General features: G+C 36.2%; 1 pseudogene across 1 annotated transcript; it reads left to right on the forward strand.

The window, feature by feature from the left end:
- The first annotated feature begins 1,851 nt into the window (after window positions 1-1,851).
- Window positions 1,852-5,129, forward strand: LOC18604912 (phosphatidylinositol 4-kinase gamma 7 pseudogene; annotated as a pseudogene). The gene is made up of 2 exons (XR_016025271.1): window positions 1,852-2,050; window positions 2,760-5,129. The product of XR_016025271.1 is annotated as a phosphatidylinositol 4-kinase gamma 7 pseudogene (transcript).
- The last annotated feature ends 1,043 nt before the right edge of the window (window positions 5,130-6,172 follow it).

A 6,172-nucleotide genomic window follows, 5' to 3' on the forward strand; every position in this document is an offset into this window, starting at 1 on the left:
AATGAGAAAATAAAATTATATTTTTATGTATAACATAACTATTGCAGCATATTTCAAGTTTACGATTTATGGAAATGAAATTTGGGGTTTTATTTTTTGTAATTTCGATCAACTAAAAAATATTATGCATTAAAAAAGAATTTATTAAAAATATAAAGGAGAGAAAATTAACCTTCCTTTCGAAACAAAATATTATCTAAAAAGTGTGAGTATGAGATTTCTTTGACCAAATTTTTTATTTTTTGAAATATAATATTTTCGATTAACATGTTATTGAATGAATCAAATATTAATACGCTCTCAAGAATATAATAAATATTTTAAACAAAAATCAAAGATTCTATGAATCAAACTGACTTTTTAAATTTTTATGAAGAATTGGGACGCTTCTTATGATCTTATCCATCATCCATTAGGTTGTTTTAATTGATTTAGATTCAAATCCCGCTTCATTGAAATAAAAAAAAAATTTAAACCATTTTTGAGAAAAGGAAAAAAAAAATCTTAAAGGAATAAAATCAAACCAACACAAATTACTTATTTCGATTAAATTTGGTTTGAATTTTATTAAAGAAATAAAACAAAATTTGAGATTTAAAAATTGAAAGAAAGTATTTTTGGTTTTTCTCTTAAATTTGTTTCCTCTTATCATCCAATTTATTTTCAAAAAAAAAAAAAAACAAAATCAGCATTAGACGAAGAAAAATGCTGAAGATCCAACAATCTGACACTGTCACCTATTGCTGCTGCCTGCAAGCAAGCGTTACCGGTTTGGCCACTACTCCCCCCTATCCATAGCCTCTACGATTCTCCGTACGCCTCCACCATCTCCCTCCCTTCATTGTGAATCCGACGGTCCAGGTTTTAAATTCTAGACTTGTCTCGAGTTAAGCAGAATATGTTGACCAACAAGGACAAAATGACATTCGGTGGTCATAGCCCCTTGTCCTTCACTCTACAAATGTTGATGGGCTCCATGCTAGGATCATTCAGCTATTCATTTTTGTCTTTGGAAAGTCAACTCATATTAACTACTTACAATAATAAACCTCAACATATTTTAAGGGGACAAGACAACTTTACCAACTTGAGATTTTAAATTGTAATGTTTCAATCTTAAATCTTGCAAAAAGGAAAAAAAATATGAGATGGAATTTATGTATGACCCGAAATCATATTTATGCAAAAATAAAACTTAAATAACTTTTTTCGGTCAAAAAAAAGACATGAAATAAATTATTAATTTAACTACAACATCATTTCATTTGAATTAATCTGTTAACCTATTTATAGAAAGAAATATATTGTAATATTTTAAAATCTTCGTTCAAATTTTCTGATTTTAAAAAATGTAAATAAACTTATATAATCCAACTTGTTCTTAATAAGAAAAATCCAGTATAATCACCCTATTTTTGCTTATAATAATACCATTATAAGTTTTTTGCTTATTCATATTTAAGATTTTAATCTTAAAACACTCTCACAATGATTAATCTGTGATTATCATTATAGGTCATTAATGTAATTTCAATTAACAATATCATTAATTACTTTAAAAAGAAATAGTAGTGATACTATTGTTGTACCTATGCGTACAACAACCGCCTCCTGCCCCGCTTCCCCCGGAAAAAACTACCTTCCCTTTATTATTATTCTTATTAGATTTAGAAAATTTAAAAGTACTTTTTCCTTCTTCTACAACTTTGATTTTGTATGTAAAATAATAATAATAATAATAATCAATGTAGGGAAGTCCTTAGTAGTCAAAAGATGTCAACAGGAGGTGTTTTTGGTAATTACAGAGAAAACGGTCTAATTCTTTACTCCATTTTCATGTGAGATTCGACACTATTTAACTGCATTCCTTTCTCCTCAGAGGCAAACAGAGAGAGAGAGAGAGAGAGAGAGAGAAGGTTTGGAGGTTACCGGAGATGGAATCACGGTCAAATTGCAGCCGTTTATCTTGCATACTCTCTCTGTCCTGGGCTTTTTTTCATTAACGGCCGTGATTTGTCCTCCTCTTCCTTCTCTCTGTTCAGCAAACTTGGTGAGTTTTCATTTCTTGGACATGCTAAAGGTTTCTTCTATCTTCTCTTCTTCATTGATTTTCTCTTGTTAAATGCTACTGCATTTCTTGTTTCTTTGGTTCTTCCTCTGTAAAAGATTACGAGAAACGAATAAAAGGAGGAGAGAAAATGGAACCAAGGTTTCTTTTCTACTTTAAAATGTTGTAGCTTTTTTCCTTTTTAAAAATCACCAAAATTTAAACCAAGATTTCTTTTTTTCTCATGAGCTAAACGGTGGAAAAAGAGATTAGTTTTCAGTGTTAGAAATCAGAATTTAGCGGCAGATTCGGCTGGCTGATCTTTGCCTCTGTTTACTTTTGCATACGTTTATTTCTTCGTTGTTATTTCTAAATTTTACTCAGATCTTGTGTTTAAATATTTTGTCTTCATAATGATCCATATCGCGATGTTTATATTCTCGCAAAAAGGGGTTTTTCTTTTTATTATTTTTATTATTATAAATTTGTAAAGAGATAGATTTAAGTACTAGCCACTTGTAATTCTTTGGTAATTTTCTGTTTTAATCTTCTAAAAATCCTCAAAGAAATTAGTAATAAAAAAATCATTGTTTTCTGGGATTTGGTTATTGCTCCTTAATTTACAATAACTAATAAATGTCTTGATTTTTTTTTTGAATTATATAGAAGCTAATTACGTCTTTTTTTTATTGGGTTCTTCTAAATCATGCAGTTCCATCGGTGGCTTCTATGCAAATGTAGCTGCTTTGCTACTTTTCGCCTGTGGCCACACGTTGTGGCCTTTTGTTCTTGATGTGAACTTCTATTTTGGGGCAGTTTACGTCGACTGGTTCAGTTAATGCTTGTTTGGCATGCGATTACCTCTCTCATTCTGTTGGTGTCGGCGGTTAAGTTGGCACCACCTGCTTGAGAGAGAAGGATCTCTTCACTACCGTCACCTAATTTTCTGTACCTTGTTATGGCTAGTAAGTTGGACAGTCCGGTACAGACCCAGGTGGCTGTTGCCGTTTTTAATGGTATATGTAATGGAGAGTACCATGGGAATACAAGGGCTAGACCTTCTAGGACGCGGCGCGTATTTGTGCAGACTGAAACTGGCTGTGTCTTGGGATTAGAATTGGATCGGAATGACAATGCTCATACAGTTAAAAGGAGGCTTCAGCTTGCCCTTAATGTCCCTACAGATGAGAGCTCTTTAACATATGGTGATCTTACTTTAAAGAATGATCTCAGTGCCATTCGAAATGATTCCCCACTTCTTCTCACTCGAAATGCCATGCACAGGAGTTCATCCACTCCATGTCTCTCACCTACAGGGAAGAATTTTCAACAGGGAGATCAAAGTGGTCCAATTGAAATATTAGGGTGCTCAAATCGTTTTGCTGGAACAACTGAACTGGTGAAGGACATTATTAGGGCAATCAAGAATGGTGTTGATCCGATCCCTGTAAATAGTGGGCTTGGTGGTGCTTATTACTTTAGAAACATCAAGGGTGAGAATGCGGCTATCGTGAAGCCAACAGATGAAGAACCTTTTGCACCAAATAACCCGAAAGGCTTTGTAGGGAAAGCTCTTGGCCAGCCTGGTCTGAAACATTCAGTGAGAGTAGGGGAAACAGGATTCCGAGAAGTAGCTGCCTACCTTTTAGATTATGGTCACTTTGCCAATGTGCCTCCTACTGTTCTTGTAAAGGTTACTCACTCAGTCTTCAATGTCAATGACGGTGTGAACAGGAACAAGCATCAGAAAAAGAAGAAGGTCAGCAAGATTGCATCACTGCAACAGTTCATTCCTCATGACTTTGATGCTAGTGACCATGGAACTTCAAGCTTTCCGGTTGATGCTATACATAGAATAGGGATATTGGATGTTAGGATCTTTAACACTGACAGGCATGCAGGAAACCTTTTGGTCAGGAAGCTTAGTGGGGTTGAGGGCTTTGGTCAAGTGGAACTAATTCCAATAGATCATGGCCTTTGCTTGCCTGAGAGTTTGGAGGACCCGTATTTTGAGTGGATCCATTGGCCTCAGGCATCAATTCCTTTCTCTGCAGATGAACTTGAGTATATAAAGAATCTTGATCCAGTTCGTGACTGTGATATGCTGCGGGCAGAATTGCCCATGATTCGAGAGGCATGTCTCCGTGTTTTGGTCCTTTGTTCGATATTTCTTCAGGAAGCAGCTGCTTTTGGACTGTGTCTTGCTGAAATTGGTGAGATGATGAGTAGGGAGTTCCATGGCCAAGAGGAGGAGCCAAGTGAACTTGAGGTTGTGTGCCTTGAGGCAAAAGAACTCACAATGGAGATCGACATGTCATTTTTTGAATCTGATGAAGGAGATAATGAGTTTCAGTTTGACATGGATTGTGAGGCAGCAGAGGTCAATGTTGCCCCAAAGATGTCTGGTTTGTTTGCTAAACTGCCCTTTTATTATCGGTCTGAAAGTCTTAATGCAAAAAACCTTCTAGCTCAAGTAGATGAGAATCTTGAAGAGTCTGAAATTCAGGTGGATGGAGGGCCCATAAGTGCTGCAGTTGCTTGTGGGCACAAAGACGATTGGGTTTATACTGCTTCAAGGTTATCACTCTCATTGAAAAAGGTTAACTTGGGCGAGAAAGGCTTCCACTACCACGGTGGAAAACAAAAAGGGAAGATGATTGGCTACTCATCTAGGATGATTAGAAGTGCAAATGAGCATCTTCCTACATCTACAAGCTTTGTGAAGTTTGCTGACATGAGTGAAGAGGAATGGAATCTCTTTATTGAAAAGTTCAAGGAGCTACTTTACCCTGCTTTTGCTAAGCGTAGGTCTCGAACAATTGTGCAGAGACAGAGGCTTGGGACTTCATGCCAGTTTTGAGTTGGTTAAATATATATCCTGTTGATGTAGATATTAAGGTTTTTGAAGAATAAATTCTTTTTAGTGCTGGGAATTGGTATTTTTACATAGGTTTCTTGCACAATAAATAGCCTTAGAAGAAGAAATCATAGCTGGCAAGAGTAGCGTATGGTTGTAAATATACTTGGGATCAGAGTTTGAGTCAGGGAAATGAGAAAAGATTACCTCAAGGTTCTATCCGTATTTGAATTGATATTCTGGTTTCATAGTTTCCTTCTTGTTGACTCTGTACAATTATATGATACAAAGAGTTTCTAGGAAAAAAAGTGAAAGGTTATGAAGTCCAACAATAACTTTCACAAATATATAAATATATGACTAAATCATATATATATATATTTGTTATATATACATGTGAAGTTTGTGAAGGTGTGATTTAATACAAGACTAGGTTTGAATAATTTTGTGTGGAAGACCCCTGGTTTATTTTGTCATTTATTAATTGCTGTCCCTCTCCCTCATGCCCTTAACTTTGTGGTTGCAAGGCGAGCATCTCAATGTAGTTTGGTTCAAAAAATCAAACCTAGAGCTTGGGAGCAGAAAACTATCACCTCCCACATCTGCAGGTCAATTGCTGGTTAGATAACCAGCAAACCTGAGTACCTAATTTACCACATCACAGCTGTGGCTATGGCCCGATTATTCCGAGAGTTTTGCAACTCCCAAATTCTACTTCTAGGTTGAGGGGATGCTGACATTTGCCCACATTCGATGTAAGGTCTCAACATAGAAGGAGACCCATCTTCGTGATTTCGAAGCAACAGAGACTATGCCAGCAACATAGCAGCAATTGTCGAAAGGGACAACATAACTTCGTTTTAAGAAACTAATTTGAACCCCTTCCTTCATGTACCGGCTAAGGGGTTGCTTATTCTAAATCTTGCTACTTTTACCTATTTATAGTACCGTTAGGGGACAAAGACCCCTCTTTGCTTCGCAATGTAGACGAGTAAGAACTCAGCAAATGACAATGCTAATCCATCACCCATTGTACTCGTGCTTCTGCTTTACCCAAGCGATAACCCTCAGTGCTGGTGAAAAGGATCAAAATGTTTGATTGCGTAATGGGGTTGCAGCTACGGTCCTAGAGCTCAGCTCATAACAAGGATATGGCCCTGGATTCTTGCTTCGACCATCAAGGCAGAAAGGACAAAATTGTCTTAACTAATACCCACAATCATTCATGGTAAGTGAGGGGAAAACCTGGAAAACATAATACTAAGAAA

Source organism: Theobroma cacao, chromosome 3 (genome assembly GCF_053813885.1).
Source record: "Theobroma cacao isolate CCN51 chromosome 3, ASM5381388v1, whole genome shotgun sequence".
In the NCBI taxonomy this organism is placed as follows: domain Eukaryota; kingdom Viridiplantae; phylum Streptophyta; class Magnoliopsida; order Malvales; family Malvaceae; genus Theobroma; species Theobroma cacao.